Source organism: Phaenicophaeus curvirostris, chromosome 16 (assembly GCF_032191515.1).
Source record: "Phaenicophaeus curvirostris isolate KB17595 chromosome 16, BPBGC_Pcur_1.0, whole genome shotgun sequence".
NCBI classification, from domain to species: Eukaryota; Metazoa; Chordata; class Aves; order Cuculiformes; family Cuculidae; genus Phaenicophaeus; species Phaenicophaeus curvirostris.
In genome coordinates, this window is record NC_091407.1 from 13,113,921 (window position 1) to 13,129,251 (window position 15,331).

The 15,331-nt window shown below is 35.9% G+C and overlaps 1 protein-coding gene across 4 annotated transcripts in view; it reads right to left on the reverse strand.

Moving 5' to 3' along the window:
• The window catches only part of RBFOX1 (RNA binding fox-1 homolog 1), an 862,353-nt gene that overhangs the window by 414,878 nt on the left and 432,144 nt on the right, over positions 1 to 15,331 (reverse strand). The window lies entirely within an intron of this gene.

The window sequence follows — 15,331 nt, forward strand, 5'->3', positions numbered from 1 at the left end:
TCGAGTCCAACCATTCCTATCAAACACTAAACCATGTCCCTCAACACCTCGTCCACCCGTGCCTTAAACACCTCCAGGGAAGGAAACTTGTACCTTTATACAGGCCATCTTTTAGTATGGAAGAAAACTTCGTTTCAAAACACTGTCAACCTAGCAGCACTTTTATGGACACTAGTCACTCATAATTCACTTTGTGAAACAGAACAAATAAGATAACACTATTTTTGGTTTACTTTAGCCAGGCAAAACAACCTGAGTAATAACTGTGTTATAACAATTACTAATGTGAGTATAAGAGAGTAATATGAAAACAAATGAAATTTCCATTCAACTTGCTATCTGTTAGAACTGCTTTTGCTTTGTGGAATTAAGTTCAGGAACACCAATCTGTACTACCAGGAACTTGGCTAAAGTTGTTCTCACAGTTTCATAAAAACTAAATGGCAACATTCAATACTTTAGATGGCACTAGTTGTTGCTTTGGAAAGTTACTCTCGTTATACCACATACTTCTAAATAAATGTTCTAAATGAACAGTCACTTTACAAGAGCTGGCTAGTTCCACATCAACTTCTTCACTGCTCCCAAGACAACAAGCTGTAACGATCACAGGGAACTCCATGCTCATGTTTGATCTGGGAATATCACTTAGAAAAAGCTAATGTCAACAGGCCATAATGGCATTTAATCTGTCTTCTCCTCCACTCCTGTCATCCCTGGAACATCAGTCATCTCACAAAAAACCACATAAATTAAGTGATCAAAGGGAATCCTTTCTACTCATCCCTATTTAATAAGGGTTTTTCTCCATCATTCTATGGAAAAAAACCAAACAGATTTTACACTTAAAAGCCTTTACTTCCCCTTCTCTGACTCCACATTTTTGTATTATGGAAAGCTACAGGTATCACTTTTCATTCCTCTTCCATTTCAAAGACTTGGCATTTAGCTAATTCCTCTTTCTGAATAGCATCTTTGCTTCTGCAGATGTTATCAAAAAAAGTCTTTCTAACTCTTACAGGCAGTCCTGTAAAAACAGTGGTAAAATATCACAATTTGGATAGCATTTTTGCAGGGTTTTGGGTCTGAGGCCATTAATAGCGACTAGGAAATTTAATCAAGAGGAAAAAAAATCTAATCTAACAGGAAAAAAATCTAATCTAATAGGAAACACATACACATAGATCTGCTCAGTTGTAATGAACATTCTTAAACTAACATTTGAAATATTTCCTTGAAATATTTCTCAAAGCTAAAATCCCCCTGCACAGAAAATTTCAATCCCCAGGCAATTCTGGTTTCAACCAAAAACTTTCTGTTCTCCTTTTTCAGATTCTTATATTATTTGACTTTTTTTTTCCTCCCCACCTTGTCAACAACAACAACCTCACTTTTTTATCAGTTCTTCAGTATTTGGAATGGGCAGGGATAACAGACATTTGCAGCAAACATCTAAAGCTCACGTCTGACCCATTGAATCAGATATATGGAAATCACTTGACACACTTTCTTCACATGGATGCTTAAGATAACTGTAAGGCAAGCATTAAAACTTTTGAATATAGAACTGGAACAAGTCTGTAAACGTTCCAACGCTTATATATCACTGTTCACAGGGTTAACTGAATAATTTTTCACTTGTTTGAGAAGCTCCCCTGTGAGCCTTCGAAGGTGGTGAAAAGTGTTGGACTCCAACGAGAAAGGTAATTGACAGATCTCCCTTTTGAATATTCACCTCATTCCTGTGTTCCTGGCTTCATTCATTTGGGAGGTGGGAGAAAATGTCTCATCCCGATACACGCAACAGCCAAAAGCAGACTTTCCTGGTACCACTACTTATCTTCCCTTCTATTACACGGGCTTTTTTTGGTTTTTTTGCTATACATCCCCTTTGAACATATATTTACACGTCCAGTTGTTGGCACAAACCAATCCTTTAATACAGGTTTTGGAAGTATCTTAATCATGTACATCAGATTCCAGACATTTTCCACATTCCAAACCTAGTCAACAAGATGCTCTGAGAGGCAGGTTTGCCCTTGGAGGCTTTTGCAGCAAAAGCATGAAGGACAATCTTCCCAGCAACAAGGAGCATGCACCAGGAAATGGAGGTGGAGTAGAGCTAAGTACCCTGAAGCCTCAGTATCATAGAACCACAGAATCATAGAATCACCAAGTTGGAAAAGACAACAAAGCAAGAAAGTGAAGAAAAACTGAGCAAAAGCTCAATAAGCAAGAAAGCATAACCACAAACCTCAAACTCCTTGCTGTTCAGAGGGACTTCTGAATACTTAGATATTGGCATGATGTCTTTTTTTCTTCTCCTAGGAGCATAATATCTACACTGCCATTCTATTCAAGGTATAATACAAACCAATCTGGCATCTCTGTAGATGCTGGCATGTCTGTCATTGTAAGTGGCTGTCACTTTCAAGTGTTAGTCCAAGGCAAAGACAGAGCACTATAACAAACTCCTACTTTTGAACTAAATTGAATATAGTGTGGGTGATGTCAACACAAAACTTCTCTCTCATGTATCTCTGTCTGCTTCTTGCTGTAATAATTAAAATAAGACAAATAAGCAATTTGCTCATGTTAGATAGAAATTTAGCAGAAAAAAAAAATTACTTGTTTATAAGGGGAAATGAACCAGTAAGATATTCTCCACACTTCACACAGGGGATAAGCAGCAAAAATGGAAATGGTATGGAGACAAAATTGTTTCATAAGAAAGACAAATTGAATAGAAATTTGAAAATAACCATTATTTGAAAACAGAAAAGGAAGCCTAATGAAATAACATTACACAATTGAGTAGGATTCTTTCAAACCCACCAAAAAAGATAGACTGATTCCCATATATAATTTGGATTTCCTGTAACGATGCCAAAAGATGTCAAAATCTATTACAGTTGACGCTTGCCTCTTTCGGTATGTTGCATTCTAAGACTGAGCTTTAGGTATTTGTTGACAGTACAATAAAATTTTAAAGATGTATCTCTGTGTGTATGCATACAACTGGCAAACTAATGTTCAAATAACTGGTGGCTAGTATTTGAAAAGTATGAGCTGAACATCTCATCTGCCAGGATCAGCATTGACTCTGTTTCCTGCATGAAGATAAGAAACATGTAGACAAGCAGAAGAACGAGGCCCATTCATATCCCAGACTCTTCACAGAATCAATAGCAGTTTGTATGTAATTTAATTATATTGATCTGCAAACTTTCTACCTGGACACAATCTGAAACTAAACAGTCCAGTGAGACCCAAATGGCCAATACGTGCTAAAGTTAATCAAGTTTAATTCTTAAGATAGCAATAGACACAAGCTATGAATGAACACCAAATTGGTCTGTGAGTCTCCTCAGCTAGTCAGAACAAAATGCTAGATGCATCCTTTCTTCCTTATCACTAAACCATCCTACCTTTGCAGCAAATTTCCATCCGTTGCTTATTCCAAATCTAGAGCAAATAATTATTTCTACAAATCAAGCAGCTACTGCTAAGTGGAACAGAAGTCACAGGAGCAACTATCTTTGTCAAGTAGGAAATGTAAAGAGGCACTAAAATTTGCTTTTCCAATAGCACCCCAGTCAAGTTAGTTTTCCACCTGTCCCTGAAATCTCACAGAATAGTGTCACACTCTAGCTAGTAGTATTATGACATCATCAAAAAATCAAGATAGTTTTACACTATCGAAAACTAAAGATCCGGACTATACTTGAACTCCTTCCTTTCCTCGTAAGTGCCACTCAAAAACTAGAGGTGACACCACAAGGTTGTTGTTGTTTTAAGTAGGTGGTAACTGCAGAAATTCCCTGAAAATATTGCTGGAGAATAATGCATTTCAGAAAATTATTTATAGCAAAGTTTAGATATCAGCTACAAGCCATTTTGAGATATCCTTATCTATATATCACACTTAGATGCTAGAATTCTTACAGCTAGATATTTATGAAGACAATTTAAAGACTGCCCTGAATAATAATAACACTAAGTGAAGATTTTGCACTGACAGAAGCATGCCCTTTAACTAACTGCATTTACCACAAGAATAACACAGTGATTTAACATAATCGGCTTTAAATTACAATGTTCCCACAGTATATGTAGATAAACTAGGACCATTAATTCAGATTTTCCAAACTACCAGACACTTGTACCTGGTTAAGAAAAAAAAAAACAACAAAAACCCCAAACCCAAATGTCTAAAGAACTATTGAAATTGTGTTTACCCAATTTAGCAATATAAAACTACATAGTTAAAAATGCCTTGATGGGCATAGATCTGAAAAAAACTTTATTACAAACAGCAAAATCCTCATCTCTGCAGTAATGACTTATTTGATGTATATTTGCATCTACTTAGACCAATTACATCATTAATAAAGCTTTCTATAAGCCAGTCTGTTAATTTAAAAATACCAAGTAATATATTGGTTGCTTTCTTCCTCTAGCTGTTTATCATTAGGAAATGAAATATATTATAATGAAAATTTTAAATCACAAATAGAAGCAAACATTTATTTTAAACTTTCAAATGTCAGTCAACACACGCATCCAAGAAATAACTAAAAAATAAAGGCAGTATCTATTTTTTGCATTTTACTACCAATATTCTGAGAGCTAGAAATGTGACTTCAGCGAGACAGATCTTACTGACATATCTGTGAGAATACTTTGGTTCCCAAAAATCACTGGGGGCACATCCCAGCAGGAATTATTAGATCATACTATGGACATAGAGCTGTGCCACCCTCTAGAGCTGGTGTATGTCCCACATGCCTGATAAACAGACACAAGGTTGTTTCAGAGTTTAATCATCCTTCTTCAGAAGGAATGATTCAGAAGGATGGTAGCCCTGAGGCTACCAAAAGAATCTGCTAGCCTTCTGCACCCCTCAATATTTTGGAAAACACAAAATTCAACTTCAACCACTCTGATTTATCCGAGGTCCTTAATTTTACATTTATTTTTAGACATGCATTTAGCATTAGCACTTAGTAGCACTTATTTTGTTGTCAAATTAAAAAGTTTTCAAACAAAAAAACCCAGACTATTAAAATAAGGAAATTATTAACTTGACTACTATCATTGAGATTTAAAATCGCAAGTAAGAGTGTACGGATGCAAAGAGATTCAGAGAACATGCTGGACAGGCAGCAGTACGTGGCAGCAATAGTTGAATGCACAGACTAACCCTTCCAAAACCCGAATGTGATATTCAAGGTGGCCAAGCCCAACTGAATGAGAATTGGTTCAGCTACAGATCCTAAAAGCGACCCTAAGAGCACAAATTGACCACAGACTGAAGCAGCAGCGCAAGTAACCTTCCCTGGCTAGGAAAATCCTGACATTTTTTCAGGCAGCAGGGCAAACAGTGGAGGGGCTTGACTAGGAAGAGTCTTGGGACAACACAGCAAAAATGTTGCACACTCACAGATCTTGTGATTTCCTCCCTCCGAGCAACAATAATCCCACTTTGTGCATGTCAGCAAGTGGCTTGTGCTTCCATGCAGCTTGGGAGGGCAGAGGGCTTTGTAACAGTCAGTGAGAAGGCAAAACAAAATGTGGCACAGACATGGCACAGACGGATCCATTTCCAAGAACAAGTTTTTTTATTCCTATAACGCTTCTTCCAAAATAAAAGTTCTCACTAACTTATGCCCTAACGTATAGGATCTTCTCCGGCTACAGACTGAATTATGCGATTAGCGAACGCAACCTTAAGCAATCAGGCCACCTTCAAGAGTTAGAGCTACTGAGACTGTTTCCATACCCCCAATGCAAATTTGAAGTGTTCTCTGTCATCCTGCAGCCCATTTGCTTTTATGCATTCTAATTATGACTTTAAATGACCTTATTATTGCCAAATGGCAACCTAGAAAACTTAGAGTGAATTAAAATAATAAACAGGTGTAGGTTGTCAGACAATTGAGAGCAGCTGGGTAAAAACACTTAATTCAAAGCATTTTTATTTCATTTGAGTTACTTCACAGTCTACCCTCTTGGAGAAGAATGTGTATCATTCAGAGGATAGGAGAAAGTCAGAAATACCCAGATACACAACAAACATTCACTTTTTTCTCTTCTTTTGAAGTAGCTGCTCCTATAATTTTGTAGTCAAAACTTTAGTAATGCTCCTCTAAAGTAGTGCTTTTATATTATCTGAACACATCCTAAATGCTTTCATTTATTGTTCTTGATTATATATTTTATGTATTAAGAAATTATATGCTTAATTATTGACAGAACCACTAGATCTTTCTGCTTAAACATTTAATATATTCAAACATTAAATCTATCTTTGATTTGGACAGCGAGATGTGCTAAATTAGTGGAATCTATGAAATATTGAAGTTCTTAACAACCCTATAGGATATGTAGCTTTCTAATACACCTAAATCATCAAAACATAGAACTGAACTAGCTTTGTTTGCTAAAAATTACTAGAAACTCACAGCATCCATATTTAATAAGATGCTATAGCAGAAATATAGCACGACTACTGTACTTCTATAGGAAAGCAATATTCATTTTTCTACAGATTATTACTTAATAAATATTTCAGAAACTTGAAGTGGAAAAAAATTACTGTGCTCTTGATAGTTTAAAAGCACTTTTGTTTTCTGACCAAAGATGAATCCTTATGTTGGTTTTATTTCTGATGCATTTTAATGCCATTATGGGTTTGAAATTCATGTTTTGGTCAGTTTGAGAGGATGAAGTTATTTGATGTTGTGCTAGTGTCCACAAACAAGTTAAAAGTCATCTTACATTAGCATGTACAGAGAGCTGACACTTTTTTATTATTATTGTTCCAGATGCTTTACATATTTCTTGGTAAATAAGTTACTGGATGGCAGCAAGAATGAACTGCCAAGCTTGCTCACAAATTCCCCCTTCTGAAAGTCGAGGAAACTGAGGGCTGGGCTGTCATCCTTCTCACTTACATGTGGTAAAGCAAAGAGCTATCCAAGAAAAAAACAATCCATTACCCCTCCAGCAGCATGGTTCTTCAGCTGATTTGTGTAGCTCTGCAAGTATCCCTAAATTACTCATAACAGGCAGTGGGTTGAGTTAATGCAGCTGCTCTTGAGCTCAGACCTAACTCTCAGTTAAGATACAGACAAAGGGGGTGTGTGAGTGTGGCCAGGGATTCATGTCACCACTTTGGGGTATTTGGCCCAGGTACCTTCCATGGATGTGATGGGATTCTGTTGCCAGATTGGTTGGAAACAACCAAAAATGGCAAAGACCCTCTCAGACCAGAAACCTGAATCACTAAGAGGAACTCAACAGTTAGGAAGTTTGGTTAAAGCAACTACCCTATAAACAGTAACCAAAGTATCCACAATGTTTTGTAAGTGATTAGTGTTCCATTTGCTCTGTTGTGTTACAGATATTGATCCTGAATGTATAGTTCACTGATTGTCAGATAATTATGTTTTGTCAAATCACAAAAGAGCTTTGATTCTATTTGAACTAAAACAAGTGAGACAAGCAATTTGTTGTCAAGTTGGCGTGTTCACAGATGTGCTCACATATTAGGAGGGGTGCAAGAGCATCTCTGTAGTGTTGGTAGAATAGGCATAGCAGAAGAAAGTCCCCTATGGTGATGGTTCTGTTAATTCCATATTGTCTTTCAGAAAATTCTCTCCTTCGGTGTTATGAATCTTAGAAATTAAAATAAGATCTGGACTCAGCACTCCAGCTGTGGCCTCAGTGATGCTGAGCAGATACGAAGGATCACCTCCCTCAACTTGCTGGCAGTACTTGCCCTAATGCAGCCCAGGCTACTGCTGGCCTTCTGTGCAGCAAGATCGTGTTGCAGATTCAGGGTCAACTCATTGTCCATCAGGACCCTCAGAACGTTTTCTGCAAAGCGGCTTTCCACTCTTCATCATCCTCCAGGTCCAGCTGTTCAGACGGTTTTCAATCCACACGATAAAGTGCAACAAAGGTCTTAGTCTGTTATACATTTGAAGATATTACCAAGGAAGATATTCTCCCAAAGGCAGATGAAATAGAAAATTTGGATCATTGAGAAGTGATGAATATCTTAAAACATCAAACTAGATTTGGTTTTTGGTTTTTTTGGGGGGGTGGGAGTGGGGGGGGTGACTTGGCTTTTTAAGTGTAGATTTGGGGATTTGAAAGGGATTAAAGATCACAATATTACTGCAATTTTGCTAAGAAGAGCATAACTAAATGTCTGCTTAAAACTGCAGGCAAATTGCAGAGGTGGACAGAACATACTACTTGAACGTTGGAACAGGGCAAAACTACCAGGGTTACTGGTTCCATTTCTTAAGTTAAATAATATTACTGAAGCAGTCAGAAATTCAATTTTAGATCTCTTCTAAAGGATGAAATAAATAATTACATAAATAAAGTAACACCTGAAGCCAGAAAGATATGTTGGGTCTCCAAAGAGTACTCAGTCTCTTAAGGAAGAAACACAGTAAAGCCCAAAGGCCCAAACTGGTCTCGGGAGGAAATATTCATCTTCCTAGGATCAAAAAATATTGAAGTAGCTTACATCTAGGCAGGAGAAAGATTTTGTCCTCTGCCCCTCAGGCACATCAAACAGAAAGATGAGCTTAGTACCCATGGAAAGTGTTTTGTAACATAAACTATTTGAGGACATTAAAGAACAAAACTAAACCAAACCCTGTCACAGGTTTGTACTCCAAAACAGTTTTAGACAGGATGACAAAAGGAATCACACCATTGTCTCCCTTAACAGGTGAATGAGTAACATGGCTGTTAGCCAGTAGTGAGAGAGAGGATGGGAAACGAAGATACTGAATATGTGCTCTCATTTTAATGAGTTGTTAATTCATATCTCCTAGCCAGGGCCTTTTATTAGAGACTGTAAATCTCAGACAGACAAGGAGTCATGAGATTTTGAAATTGCCTTGTAAATTAGTTACTGGTAATGAAACCATTTAGGTTTTGAAGGGATAGGATTGTGAGGGCTTTCCACGCTGAAATAATTATTGAACATTACTGAACCAAATAATTAAACTGTGCTGTGTAAAAACTCCCATAATAATATTCACACAATTTCCTTTTCTTCTTTTTTTTTTAATTTCTACATTATAAGACTTATTATTGATAATGTGAAGGTAAAAATATGATGGTCACAGTCAACATTACATTTATTGTTTCAAGTTATATAAAAGATGTAGTACATGATATATAGTACAAGAGTGATTCACCTTCACCACAATCTACCAAGAGTCTTACATTTCAGAGATTTAAAAGTATGCCCAGATAGGGGATATTTTAAAAACCTTAAGACAGACATAGATTTTAAATTAAACTTGGAACAGGTGAAATAATGAAAATTCAAAGCCATGTAAGATGCTTTATCAGTGCCATCTTAAATTAGACTTCAGACTCCAGATAGTATTTTTGTTATTAGTGCTGACAAAGGAGGACTATAAACATCCAGCTTAATGTGGAAAAAGTATTCTTCAGCTATTCTATCCTTATTCAGTTCTTTTTCACTGCTGTTTGGATAAAAAGAGGTTGGGAGGAGGTGCTTTGGATTGCATTTTAATAGATTTTGTTCTTCCTGATAATGTTTTCTCTTTCAAAAAAAAAAAAGTTATATGATTTACCTGTAAAGGAATTCCCATGTTGATCTCAAAAATACATACGGTTAAGTCACAACTAGAATCAGCAGCATTTCCTTACTGTGAAAATTAGTTCCAACCTCATTGTTGATCCCTACCTGCTTCTATGCTCTCTCATAGGAGAGCACTGTCTGGACCTGAACTACACCCAGGTTAACTTTCCTAGAGACTTAGATGTCTATATTGAAAAATCTAAAGAGGATCTGTAGTTATATACAGTATCTGCATATATACAGTATATCTGCAGTTACACATATTCAACTATCTTCTCTGTAAATATTGATTTTGCATATAACAAGATAGTCATAAAATTAGCAATGATAGAAACACGCACATCATTTAGAAAAAATGCCAATAAGTTCAATACTTCTGATAAACATTGGATCTGATCTTTTATTCCTGAAAAGCTCTTCTTCTAAGCAAAGAAAAGAAAGTCAAACCAAAAAATCAACACTGAAGGAATCTAATTTTAGATAACTTTGCTCTAACACTCCTGGGGAGAAATATCTTTTCTGTCTGTACACAAATCCACTTCTTCACTGTAAAAGCATAATGGAAGCAGCTACCCTAACACAAAAACTCCCTCTCATCCTATGAATCCTTAGCAAAAATAATTCTCCTCCCTAATATTTGAAGATAGCTTTTTGAGTATATAATTACACTCTTGTGAATTCCTGACATAGAAGCATGGCACAGATCTCCCCCATCTGTTGGCATGAGATAAGTTCTGATTTGATGTGATAAGAGGTTTTCTCATGTTCATAAAACAAAGGTTAGTACTGTGTTCACAGTTTGAAACACAATTTCTAGATACGAATTTGTAGGAATATTATTTACCTGTTTTCAGAGCCTCCAAGCTAGAGACTGACATTTATGTATCAAAAGACTACAGTGAACAAATATGGAATGATTACAATAAATAAATTATTTCTACAGGTTAGAAAAATAATTCTGAAGGAGATTACGTACGATGTAATTCTAGTTAAGGAACATTATAAATAGGTTTTGACATTTCATCCCTCTTTTTTCCCAGAAAAGTTTGAATGGAGCGTTACAGCAAGTCTACATTACAGAGCACCTTCCTCAACTGCGTATGAATATTTCAAGTTATTCTGATATCCCACCTGCATATGCAAGAACTCAGGGATTTGATGCAACAGCAGAGCTGATTTTGTTGACATCGTGACACATTCCTTTTTTATGTTCATTTTTCCTCACTTAATCTCATAAGAGAAAGAATAAATGGAAAGAACCTCCCTGTTAGATTTTTGATGCATCCCTCACCATCGAAAAATGCTTGAGTGATGCTTGCTCCTGCTCACAAGGACAAATAGTGTATTCAAACTTCAAAATGGTATAACAAGACTACAAAGATTTCTCATGTAAACTCTGCTGCAAATGGAGCCTATCTGTCTGGGTAAGTTATTCTTCTCGGTAATACTAAAGGAACTTGATCTTGAATGACTTACTCAAAGATTTCAAGTACTTTTACTATGAAGATGAAAAATTTATTTATTAACAGATATATCTTCTCATTTTATTATAAATAACTGGGTATGTAAATCTAATCTGTCAAGAACAATTTTTATTGACTATAAATTTCAAGATGATTTAAAGTTATATATACTCATCATTATTACAATGCTTGTGTTCAGACTTTTCAAAAGCAGAATGTGTGTTTCTCTTTGAAGATATACAGAACTAGAGTTTCACATTAGTAAACTTAAACATATGTGTTTATAATCTTCTAATATAAACCCACCTCCTAGAAACTGTACATCTGAAGCACTTGAAGCTGCACGAAAAGAACAAACTGGTTTAATGGCATATTTTTCTTAAAGTATTAATTTCAGGCTAAGACCAGAAAGGCAAGATTTCTACAAAAATCTAGAGAAAGGTTTGTTGAGGAAACTTTGACATCTTTGCTCCACAGGCACAATACAATCAGAGAAATAAAGCTGTTTTTATGACAAAGGTGACTTTTAACCTCATCACAGACTACAAATGCAAGCTTAGCATTTACTTTACTTCTCTTCAAATAACAGCTTTGTCAATAGCATAAGAAGCCAGCATCCAATAACACAGAGAAGGGAACTGTCAGGTGTGATTTCATCACTGTTTGGATAAGCCCAGGAAGACTGCAGTCTCTTAACAGAATCAATAGGCAGCTAATGAGCACTTCAAGGCATGAAGGGCTTGAGCCAGGTAAGGAAACCCACTGAGGAAAGTACTTCAGCAGTTAAGTAGAACTCTGAAACACTTGCTTAAGTCTCATTTATCTTATGGGGATATGAATACAGGCTTAAAGCTGTATGATTTTCTGCATAAGCTATGATTAAATATAATTCTAAATTCTGAACTACAAGCTGCTTAGCTTAGAAGGTGTTTAAATTAGTGCATTTTATATGAAATTGTAGAATCTTGCTGAACTTCTGGCCACCTCCAAATATTACAGAAAACTGATGGAAGCAAAAGGATCATCCTACTAAACGTATATTTAAAATCACAATTCATATCTCAAATTTTTTTTTTTCATGTCAGCTCATATCATAAATTGACTCAACTCAAAGAATGGTTCTGTAAAATGAGAATCATACCCCTGGTATCCTGGGGTATCATATTCATTTTACTTCTAAGATTTCTTTAGCAAAAGTGTTTGCAAGTTAAAAGTTGTTTGGTTTATCTTCGAGCTCAATCTCAACCTGAGATTTGAAAGTGAAATTGCATTCTCCTCCTTTTTGCCCCTCACTGACTGCAGTAAGGATATTTTTCCTAAGCTGGATTTGATCCCTGTTTTAACTTCGTTTTTTAACTAAACTCTCAGATAAACTAGTATAGAGTTATATCATTTAATGGGCTTGGAACATGGAAAGAATCCATAGGCCAGAGAAAACAAAAATCTAGCAATATGAACAACTAAGTATAGAACTGAGCTTTAAAGAAAAATGGTGAATTATCAGCTTTTGAAATTTTCAAATAAAAGTGTGATGACCTTCTGGAATATTCATGTTATACAAGCTTAGATTATTGCAGCACACAAAGTAGCCACAAAGCCAAACAAGATGATTATTTTTTACCTTAAATTATACTTGTGAATTAAATCAACACAATTTCTTTCTGGATATATTTAGAGTCTAACCAAGTCCATTCTTCAAGGACTATTTTTGCTTTGTTCCCTCATTTACAAGGCAGTCAGTCTTGTTTCTTGAAGTACAGAAACGGTTACTCTGATCGTCCTCCAAGTCATTTTCTGTCCTGCCAACACTTAAGCCAGGATTTTTTTTTTCCTTCTCTTGTATCTGTGTAGTTGTTCTTGCAGTGTTCCCACATCTTTCCTATTTTTGCTATTTCTCTTCCACAGGCTTTAACAAGTCCTTCCCCAGACTCTAAGGCTGTGTTTTGGCAAGTTCAGTATCTACAATAAGGATCCTTTGTACCAGATCAACACCACAAAGGTCACAAGACAAAGTACTGATTTTGTATAACCCTGCTCTGATTCAGATTTGTTCAAAGTAACTTTGCACTGGCAGGTAATACAGCAGCTCAGGTATCGTCTGTCCATACCACTCTACCTTTATGCTATGTCATGCACTGTCTCTCTGAAGCAAATATAAAGCTGAAAAAACGAGCATGAACTGGCACAAATCAATATTAAAGCTCCGAGTTAACTTAGTAAAAATGCAGTTGTTTCATTGAGTCTGATTCAGATCAAACCCATAATTCACACTCATCCATCTATGTACAACATTGTTGATCAGGGACTCACATCACAAGAGTGTCATCTGACCACTGTCCTTGTTAACCAGAAGTATTGCTCTGGATAATCAAGAGGTAAATGTGGTAAATTGGCTTAGCAGGTACCACAAGCAATGAAAATTTGCTCAATATATAATAACTTAGGAATAATGTTCTCCAACCTTGCTAGTACTTAAACTGTCACAAACAAAACAAACAAACAAAAAAAAACCTCAGGGAAGTACAAGGTAACCTCAGTGGCGTGTGCTTATAAATTTTCATCTTATACACAAACTATCTGGATGCTATTTTCTCACGGTTCACAGTATCAAAGATATAATTTCTTCTACTTCTATTTGCTTTTGGCTTACGTTTACGCAGAAGACCATCTTCCACTCTGAGCTAAGAAAAGAAAGTGGCTGTATCCCAGCTTTCAAGTACTGGCAAGCTATCATTCTTGTGAAATAAGAGGAAACTGCAAAAATATGTCAAAGAAACTCTAATGGCTTAAAATTTATTAGGCTTTACCAGGAAGTCTAGTATTGGTTGCTATGCATTTATCATAATGAACACTAATCTTATCTATCAGTTATTTAACGAAAAAAAAAAAAAGAGGCTGCAAAACAAAAGTGTACCAATTGCACTCCATGTTCCTTTACTTATAAAAGGTCTACCAAAGTCTATGTTTCATTCAATAAGGTTAGTGAGAGGTAAATATTTACCCTATTTTATTTTTTTTTAGGCTCCGGAGTCCTATGAAGGAGAGTCTTTTCACCGATGAATTCTGTTCATAAGACAGTATTTCCATATATCAAGATCTATGAGATGACCACCAGTACGAGGGACTTTAATTCTGCTAATACCTGATGCACGGGCCAGCCAGCCAGTTAGCAGCTGAGCCATGCTGCACGTCACTATCAGAAGTCTACCAGATCTACCAGTTTATCTATCACTCTATCAGAAGTCTGTAAGCCTGAACAGCAACTTGCAAAATGCCAACGAACAACAACAATGGCAACAGTCGTCAGTTATGTCAGTGATAGATCTTCAACAGCCCAGTTATAAACTTTAGAAACCATTTATTCAATTATAAATACTTCAAAAAAAGGACTGAAATTGAGAGATGGAGCAGCTTGAAGTTTGGGAGTTGGCTAATACTAATTGGTGCAACAGAAGTCTACCTGATAACTGTGTGTTTTCTGACTGCATGCTAAGTAATGATTCTATTTGTAAGTGCCAGTCACCATCTACAGAACCTCCTCAGCATTTCTTTTTTTCAAAGACTCAATCTCAAACATCCTCACTGTCTCTTCCCCTTCAAATCACAAGTAAAATTGGAAAAGACAAATGATTTAACAAAGCAATGACAGGAAACATGGCTAAACATGACAACTTTACAGCTTGTGATTATCTGTTAAATAAAAAAACAAGTAGTATCTCTGAGACAACTGGATGCAGCACTTGGGTTGAGGTTTCATTCCTAAAGGACTTTATAAAGGAGATTGAAAGAATCTGAAGTTTCATATGTTGTTAAAATCTATCAACCTCTATCACAATGTAATGATTCTTTGACACTTCTTTGTAGCCGACAATCAAGCAGAATTTCTCAAAATATTATCTAAATTATATAAAAATAAATAAATACATAAATAAATTAATTTTACTCTTTTTTAGTTCAAAACTATTCAAGTCTTTAAAGATGTTACTCATATTATGTATCTTGGGAATCTGAAGTTTAATATTCAAAATTACATCTCTCAGTCTGCTCATAGAAAGCAGCGGTTGCCTTACACCAAGATAGAAGGCAACTACGTGGAGAAGGCACTATGAATCTCTGATAGTAAGCAAACTGTAGATTTGAGTGCTTTGTGTGGAAAAAAGACCAAACAAAACAAAATACTATCTCCCAATTTACACAAGAACTATGTCAGAACTGAGAAAAAAATCAG